Below are 9,747 nucleotides of genomic sequence, written 5' to 3' on the forward strand. Positions count from 1 at the left end.
GGGTTGTCAGGGGGGTGTAACTGACCCTCAAGTCAGATTCGAGGAATAGTTGAAGTCATGCAGTTCACTGTTTGTGGTTCTGAAAGAACTAACATAGATATAACCGTGTGACTGCATTAACAACAGGTAGGGAACAACCAGGGGTGCTTGTAAAGATTTAAAACAGAAATTATGACTTAGTTGTTTAAAAATAAATAAATCATCGCCTTGGAATTATACGATTCTATTTGACATTTTTGTCAAAATTGAGTTATTCAGATATTCTTATTCTGTGACAACTTATTTACATTATGTGATGTTTTTTTTAAAAAGTTGTGTACATTTTGGGATATTTTATTTAGAAAACAAAAAGGTTCTACAAAGTCGAATGGAATGCAAAAACTTTGAAGCTCAACATCTCAAAACTGATCAAAATGCATAACCTTATCATTTCAAAGTGGTTATATATATTAATCATTAATAATAATGATACAAATTCTGATAGCAATCATGTCAAATGTCAATAATAATTATAATACAATAAAATAATAAAATAAATAATACTTGCTAAAGTCAATAATGTTAATACAAAACAATTATAATAATTATAATTCTGGTAACAATCACAGAGAGCCTTTCAAAAGTTGTTATAGACAAATAAGTTCATTAAAGGAAGAGGAAGCTATTTGGCAAGTCTTTTCACCCATATCAATTGTTTTAATTTAAGAGACACTAATAAAATTAGCGAAAATGCAAGAGTAACATTTCTGGTTTGATGTCAATCACTTGAGCATTCTGAATCTTTGGGGTACATAAGACAAAACAAAATGTTTCAGTCATTTGGTATTTAATAATTAAAAGGTGAAAAATGGTCCTGATAGAAAGTTATTTGACGTATTAGTTTAGTTACACTTATATGATGCTCTGCGTGTTAAGATGAAGATGCTAATTAAAGCAGCTCTACTGCAGTGCACAAGTTCCACTGTCCTGCATCAGTCTTTGGAGAGATTCACTTTCCCTGACCTCAGTTGACCTTGGCTTGATTTGCCGCTGAGCTGTTTAGGGGCATGGAATGGTAAAGCAAGACTGTAAACGTCAGGAGATGCTGTATGTGTAAGCAAGTGAAAAACAGAGGACGAGGGGGAAAAGGGAAGCGAGTGGAGGATATCACAGAGGTCGCTCAAGGTTTGTGTTCTCCTGCCATGCTAGTCAACTTAAAAAAAACATTTGAGTCAGCACTCCTGAAAGAGGAAGCGAAAGCTCATAGTAAACAAGGAGATCATGTCACACTCACAGCTTTTGTTTTCCAGATATCCTCTAATTCTGCAGCACAGATTTGATGGACTGCTCTCATTATGCACACTTCCTCTGAAATGGGTCAAATGGAAAAATACAACAACAACCTCTTAATAAGAATGGTATTCATTAACATTACAGCAAATTAAACCAAACAAAATTAAACCAAAAGCTTTTTTACAATTCAGTCTGCTCTGACCCTCTTGCACAAATGGAGAATCAAGATGGTAACCTATTAGTCAAAAGTTTAGACACTCAACTGTTTAACCTTTATTATGATCTTAAACCCCTTTAGTTTTGTTGACAAATATAAATTGTGCTTTTGTATGAATTTATTTATGAAACAAACATTTTAATTAAAAAGGAAAAAAATGGGCCAGAGAGTGAAGGGAAAACAATTAAGCACCCAGCATGCATGGGAACTACTTCAAGATTGCTGGAAAAGCATCTCAAGTGGCTACTTGTGAAGTTTTGAGAGATTGCCAAGTGTTTAGTAACAGGAGGTACATTAAAGAATTTAAAACAAAACAGTTAGCCTCTGTTTAATGTGTATACTTGTTTCACAGATGACTTTGCTGTAATTCTTAACTGTGCAAAATAGTAGTAATAAAGACTTGAGAAGGTGTGTTTAAACCTTTGACTGGTACTGTAGATGAACTTGCTCTATCCATCATGTCAAGTGCAGTTTTTTACTTTTTAAACCAAATGTAATTGAGAGCCAAGCATATGTTCCTTCCAGAAGTATCCCATTGGCTTCCCAGATCTCTGCGGGCTGCCACGCTGCATAAGAAGAGATGTTGTCCAAAAAAGTGATATGAGGCAAATGCAATTAACTGTTCTGTTCTGTTCTTTCTTTTTTGTTCCCTCTCTTTTCATGTCAGAGGGGATTACAGAGTCAGGGTGGGGGACGACTCTCCTTCTTGTTTTATGTCTGTGTGGGAACGAGTACAAGCATTGGACAGGAACAGGATCTCGGTGGGCTTAAAGCCCAAGCCGTCTGACCCTCACGCACTCACCCAGCACAAAAGTTCAGCTGACCACCCAGACAGAGAGGAGAGACAGAAGGGTGGGAAGAAGTTTTTAATCTAGGCCTAACAGAAGTCTAGTCCTATGAAGTTTGCTCTGGGGCACATTCTAAACATGTCAATGACATTCAATAACTTCAGCTCTGACATCAAACAGATATTTCGGTTACACTTTATTTTAATGTATCTCTGTTACAGTGTAATGGGGACAGTTGCAACAAGTCTTATTCCTCCAATCAGAAACATGCTAGAGTGATGACACTCATACTGCACATGCACAGTTAGACCCTACCCCCACCAAGAAGACAGAAGATATATATTTAACATCTGCTGCTGCATTTATTGAACAAAACTTGTTTTAGAGGTATGAAAATAATTTTTTTCATGAACTGTATTTGTGTCATACGGTCCTGACCTTTTGTATGAATTAATCAAAACTTACTTTGAATTATTGTTTTGTTGACTTCTAAGTGACATGGTTAGCATGTGTCAAGGTCAGTGTGTCTAGCTAGCACATGATGTTCTGTCATGGCTGATAGGGTTGCGGACGGTTGCAACAAGTTGTTGTAACTGTCCCCAAGCTAAGCAACCATATCAAACAGACCACACAACAGTATTTTTCAACATAAACAAGTCATTGTGGGGTACATAAAAGGATAGTAAGAAGGATAGTTTTATTCTGTTTGTTTTCAGTATGCCAAGAGTGAGGAAGAGGGTTTCTAACAGAGGGGTTCCCCTCAATATTTTGGAACGAGCATCAGATGTAATCAGGGATGAGGGCAGGACAGTCAGGGCAGTAGCCAAGCACTTTGCCATCTGTCACACCACCTTTTTTCGATTGAATAAAAAAAGAGAGAAACTTACAGGCGAAGGATCGGATAAGTTACCGAGAGAGCAGGGTACTGGACCAGCAGAAAAGAGTTCTCAGAGGACCAAGAGAGGAGCCTCAGAGAATATTTAAAAAGGGCAGCTGACTTATACTATCTTTTTCTTTTTTATTTATATAGCACGTTTAAGAACAACCATGATTGACCAAAGTGCTTAACAAAATTCAAGATAAAAAATAAACTAAAATAAAAATACACAAACAATACACAATATACAATAAAAATAAGCAACAATAGGTCAAGATATCAAAGCTCAACTTGAATTGAAAGCCAAGGCATAATAATGGGTCTTAAGCAAGGACTTGAATGTTACAATGGTCTGAGCTTTCCTTACATGAATAGGTAAACTATTCCAGAGGTGTGGAGCAGCCACTGCAAAGGCTCTGTCACCTTTATTCTTCAACCTAGATCTGGGCACATCGAGGAGCAACTGATCACAAGACCTCAGTGCTCTGACAGGTGTATGGAAATGTAAGAGCTCCGTTAAATAAGACGGTGACAACCCATTTAAAATTTTAAAAACCATTAGTACAATTTTAAATTCAATCCTGAAACAAACAGGAAGCCAGTGCAGCGTGGCTAAGACTGGTGAAATATGGTCGCGCTTTTTAGTCCCGGTTAGAAGTCTAGCTGCTGCATTCTGGACTAACTGTAACCGACGAAGGGATGACTGCTCCAATCCAACATACAAAGAATTACAGTAGTCTAAACGGGACATAATAAAAGCATGTATGACTCTTTCAAAGTCTTTGCGTAGCAGGTATTGCTTGACCTTCGCCAGAAGCCTCAGCTGAAAAAAACTAGTTTTAACAACTGAACTAATCTGTTTATCAAATTTAAAAGCATTATCAAAAATCACACCCAGATTCTTGGTAAAAGGTCGAACATGTGATCCTAAAATACCAAGAGCATCTACACAGACATTATAATGTACCGCACGACCAAACACAATACTATGGGTTAATTCCCAAAGAGGTAAGATAAATATGCGAGAAAAACAAATTTTAACAAGAGAATTATGTAGCCTATAGAAGAGAGAGAGAAAGACAGAGAGAGAGAGAGGGAGGAAGATAGAGAGATGGACAATATTTACATTTTATTTCAGGTTCGGAAGTTTGCCTTTCAACTAGCCTCTCACTACAACGGCTATTTTCCCTCAAAGTGGAGTGAGACCAGTATGGCTGGTGTTGACTGGTTCACTGGCTTTCTAAAGAGGCACCCCACTCTCTCGATAAGGCGTCCCCAAGCCACAAGCCTTTCGAGGGCAGCCAGTTTTAATCGAACGAATGTTAACAACTTCTTCGACAATTTGAGCAAGGTTTTGGACAAACACAAGTTTGAACCACAAAACGTGTGGAACATGGACGAAACAGGGATAACGACGGTCCAAAATCCCAAAAGGGTTGGGGCAAGACGTGGTGAAAGGCAAGTAGGTCCAGCCACCTCGGCAGAAAGAGGCACACTCGTCACACTAGCCTGTGGAATCAATGCACTTGGGAACACCATATCACCGATATTCATTTTCCCACGAGTGCACTTTAAACCTCATTCCGGGATGGCCCATCTGGCTGCATTGGGACAGCCAACGCATCAGGGAGGATGTAAGAGGCTGAATTCCTGGTATACTTGAAGCACTCCCAGTTTCATACGAAGAGCTCCTCAGAGTCCAAAGTTCTTTTAATTCTTGACAACCACCCCTCGCACCTGTCTGTGGAAGTCATCAAATTCTGCCATAGTCATGGCATTGTCCTGAATTCACCCCCCCCCCCCCAACCCACTCTCACAAGCTGCAGCCACTCGACAAAAGTGTTTATGGGCCCCTTAAAAGAGTCGTCAACTCATTCTGCGACTCCTGGATGAAAACCCATCCAGGGTTAACAATGTCGATTTACGACATCCCAGGCATAGTCAGGGCCACAAATGGGCAGGCAGGATTTAGATGCACAGGGATTTGGCCATTTAATGGGGAGATATTCCAGGAATGTGAATTTGAACATCCGCTGTGCCTCCTCCGACAGGGCTACCTCCTGCTGTGCCTATTCCAACAGGGCTACCTTCTCCGACAGAGCCATCTTCCGCTGTGCCTCCTCCGACAGGGCCTCCTCCTGCTGTGCCTATTCCAACAGGGCTACCCTCTCCGACGGAGCCATCTTCCGCTGTGCCTCCTCCGACAGGGTCACCTTCCACTGTACCTCCTCCTACAGAGCCACCTTCCGCTGTGCCTCCTCCGACAGGACATCCTCCTGCTGTGCCTATTCCAACAGGGCTACCCTCTCCGACAGAGCCATCTTCCGCTGTGCCTCCTTCGACAGGGCCTCCTCCTGCTTTGCCTATTCCAACAGGGCTACCCTCTCGGACGGAGCCATCTTCCGCTGTGCCTCCTCCGACAGGGTCACCTTCCACTGTACCTCCTCCTACAGAGCCACCTTCCGCTGTGCCTCCTCCGACAGGGCCTCCTCCTGCTGTGCCTATTCCAACAGGGCTACCCTCTCCTACGGAGCCATCTTCCGCTGTGCCTCCTCCGACAGGGCCTCCTCCTGCTTTGCCTATTCCAACAGGGCTACCCTCTCCGACAGAGCCATCTTCCGCTGTGCCTCCTCCGACAGGGCCTCCTCCTGCTGTGCCTATTCCAACAGGGCTACCTTCTCCGACGGAGCCATCTTCCGCTGTGCCTCCTCCGACAGGGCCTCCTCCTGCTTTGCCTATTCCAACAGGGCTACCTTCTCCGACGGAGCCATCTTCCGCTGTGCCTCCTCCGACAGGGCCTCCTCCTGCTTTGCCTATTTCAACAGGGCTACCCTCTCCGACGGAGCCATCTTCCGCTGTGCCTCCTCCGACAGGGCCTCCTCCTGCTGTGCCTATTCCAACAGGGCTACCTTCTCCGACGGAGCCATCTTCCGCTGTGCCTCCTCCGACAGGGCCTCCTCCTGCTTTGCCTATTCCAACAGGGCTACCCTCTCCGACAGAGCCATCTTCCGCTGTGCCTCCTCCGACAGGGCTACCTCCTGCTGTGCCTATTCCAACAGAGCTACCCTCTCCGACGGAGCCATCTTCCGCTGTGCCACCTCCGACAGGGCCTCCTCCTGCTGTGCCTATTCCAACAGGGCTACCTTCTCCGACGGAGCCATCTTCCGCTGTGCCTCCTCCGACAGGTCCTCCTCCTGCTTTGCCTATTCCAACAGGGCTACCCTCTCCGACGGAGCCATCTTCCGCTGTGCCTCCTCCGACAGGACATCCTCCTGCTGTGCCTATTCCAACAGGGCTACCCTCTCCGACAGAGCCATCTTCCGCTGTGCCTCCTTCGACAGGGCCTCCTCCTGCTTTGCCTATTCCAACAGGGCTACCCTCTCGGACGGAGCCATCTTCCGCTGTGCCTCCTCTGACAGGGTCACCTTCCACTGTACCTCCTCCTACAGAGCCACCTTCCGCTGTGCCTCCTCCGACAGGGCCTCCTCCTGCTGTGCCTATTCCAACAGGGCTACCCTCTCCTACGGAGCCATCTTCCGCTGTGCCTCCTCCGACAGGGCCTCCTCCTGCTTTGCCTATTCCAACAGGGCTACCCTCTCCGACAGAGCCATCTTCCGCTGTGCCTCCTCCGACAGGGCCTCCTCCTGCTGTGCCTATTCCAACAGGGCTACCTTCTCCGACGGAGCCATCTTCCGCTGTGCCTCCTCCGACAGGGCCTCCTCCTGCTTTGCCTATTCCAACAGGGCTACCTTCTCCGACGGAGCCATCTTCCGCTGTGCCTCCTCCGACAGGGCCTCCTCCTGCTTTGCCTATTCCAACAGGGCTACCCTCTCCGACGGAGCCATCTTCCGCTGTGCCTCCTCCGACAGGGCCTCCTCCTGCTGTGCCTATTCCAACAGGGCTACCTTCTCCGACGGAGCCATCTTCCGCTGTGCCTCCTCCGACAGGGCCTCCTCCTGCTTTGCCTATTCCAACAGGGCTACCCTCTCCGACAGAGCCATCTTCCGCTGTGCCTCCTCCGACAGGGCTACCTCCTGCTGTGCCTATTCCAACAGAGCTACCCTCTCCGACGGAGCCATCTTCCGCTGTGCCACCTCCGACAGGGCCTCCTCCTGCTGTGCCTATTCCAACAGGGCTACCTTCTCCGACGGAGCCATCTTCCGCTGTGCCTCCTCCGACAGGGCCTCCTCCTGCTTTGCCTATTCCAACAGGGCTACCCTCTCCGACAGAGCCATCTTCCGCTGTGCCTCCTCCGACAGGGCTACCTCCTGCTTTGCCTATTCCAACAGAGCTACCTTCTCCGACGGAGCCATCTTCCGCTGTGCCTCCTCCGACAGGGCCTCCTCCTGCTTTGCCTATTCCAACAGGGCTACCCTCTCCGACAGAGCCATCTTCCGCTGTGCCTCCTCCGACAGGGCTACCTCCTGCTGTGCCTATTCCAACAGAGCTACCCTCTCCGACGGAGCCATCTTCCGCTGTGCCTCCTCCGACAGGGCCACCTTCCACTGTGCCTCCTCCTACAGAGCCACCTTCCGCTGTGCCTCCTCCGACAGGGCCACCTTCCACTGTACCTCCTCCAACAGGGCCTCCTCCTGCTGTGCCTATTCCAACACCTTCCATAGTACTTTACCATAGTAAAACACCTTCTCCAACAGGGCCATCTTCCGCTGTGCCTCCTCCAACAGGGCCTCCTCCTGCTGTGCCTATTCCAACAGGGCTACCCTCTCCGACGGAGCCATCTTCCGCTGTGCCTCCTCCGACAGGGCCACCTTCCACTGTACCTCCTCCAACAGGGCTACCTCCTCCTACAGAGCCACCTTCCGCTGTGCCTCCTCCAACAGGGCCACCTTCCTTCTGTGCATCTCCCATAAAGACCATCAACCTCTGGGATGGGTACAGAAAACTTCTCACCTAAAGCTATCCGGCCACATCCCAAAGCAGGAGCCAGAAAAAAGTGTAAATATAAATCAGTTTTTAAAACAGTTGCAGTTTTGTTTAATAAATACATGTTTAATAAAAGTTTGTTGGATTGCAAATTGTTCAATTCTTCCTGTCTGACACTGAAATATGGAGAGATTGAATAGCATCTGTAACACCTGCACACTGAATCTATGTAGGCCTATGTTCTACACATAAACAAACAAAACTCAATAACTGTTATTTGATAAATATGACTAAATAAATAAATAATACAATAATATTATTGTATAGATAAATAATACTATAATATTATAGTAAAACAGTTAATATTTTCAGAATTCTATGCTCATTGAGACAAAAAGCTCAAGTTAATTAGTGAAATTTAATGTATTTTTTAACATGTTGCAAACGTCCCTGATTGTGTTACAACTGTCCCCTGGGTTGGGGTCAGTTGCAACATCTGGATTCTTCCATTCAAATAAATACTGTGAACGATATGTCATATGTAATCATCTTTAAATGGTATGGGTAATTAGCAGACAGATGCATGTTTAATCCAAATTTGGTTGGTCTTGTCCAAATAGTCTCTGAGTAACTGAGAGAAATGCAAAAAGTGTTGCAACCGTCCCCATTCTCCCCTGCAATTATGTTCTGGTGTTAATGTAAAGTGTTACCGAATTATGGTAAACATCATGTAAATGTTACAACGCTGCCTGATTCAAGCAGATCGTGGCTGTTATTGCATGAAAATACAAATTCAGCATTAACAATCACCATGTTTATTCTAATTTGAAGGGCTTTGATAACATATCTGTGAAAATAAAAGACATTACGAATAAAAAAAGATTGAAAATAGTATTAGTGGACGTTTTTGCGGGTAGTGAATATTTTCAATTTACAACAAAACTTCTTAATTCAACAAGAGAAATAGGCAGAGTTATTCATCATTGTGCAACACAATTCGGATACCACATGACAACTAACTTACAGTGCTTGACGTTTTCGTGAAAAACGAGTGAAGAGTTTTTGCCGTTTTGAACTGATACTGATGGATTCGGCGCGGGTGCGAGCATGGGCTAATGCACGAGTGAATGATTACCATGGAAACCTGAAAGTCACGTATGTAGACAGACTATCCTTGACCCATGGGTGCAGGTATTGGGATTTTTATTTTAAAATTTGCACATCACTTCAGAGATGCATAACCTGAATAATAATAATAATAATAATAATAAAAAAACATTTAGACATTAATTTGTTTATTAGACATAACCTTGATTTCAAATGTCCAAAGATTTAGCCTAGGCCTAACGTTACTCAAAAATGTGTCCTTATAGGCTATAGCCTATAAGTTTGTTTGTCTTATGAAAATTGCAGAATATGTATGTGAACTGTATGTCATATGTCCACAGAGTCTCAGTTGTATAGCCTAGTTCATAAACAATAAGGAGCTGATGTTTCACTTTCAGCATAGAAAACGTAGTTTAATAATTTTGATGCTATGCTATATTAATAAATAATTATGATTTATTATGATTTTCTATTAAATTTTTATTTTACATTTTTAAATATTTATTTGCATAATAATTATTATACCAGCATTTTAAAGTAACAGTTTTCCTAGGACGCAATAAAATACTAATAGAATGCAAAAGCAACAGAGACGGACGCAA

The 9,747-nt window shown here is 44.3% G+C and overlaps 1 long non-coding RNA gene across 1 annotated transcript; it reads right to left on the bottom strand.

Annotated features, from left to right (window-relative positions):
* Nucleotides 1-2,969: 2,969 nt before the first annotated feature.
* Nucleotides 2,970-4,661, bottom strand: LOC130070604 (uncharacterized). Its single transcript, XR_008803896.1, has 2 exons — nt 4,135-4,661; nt 2,970-3,274 (listed from the first exon to the last, which is right to left on the bottom strand). It is a non-coding gene; the product is annotated as an uncharacterized LOC130070604 (long non-coding RNA).
* Nucleotides 4,662-9,747: the final 5,086 nt, after the last annotated feature.

Source organism: Rhinichthys klamathensis, unplaced genomic scaffold (assembly GCF_029890125.1).
Source record: "Rhinichthys klamathensis goyatoka isolate OS25496 unplaced genomic scaffold, OSU_Roscu_1.1 h1tg000412l_1, whole genome shotgun sequence".
Lineage (NCBI taxonomy): Eukaryota > Metazoa > Chordata > Actinopteri > Cypriniformes > Leuciscidae > Rhinichthys > Rhinichthys klamathensis.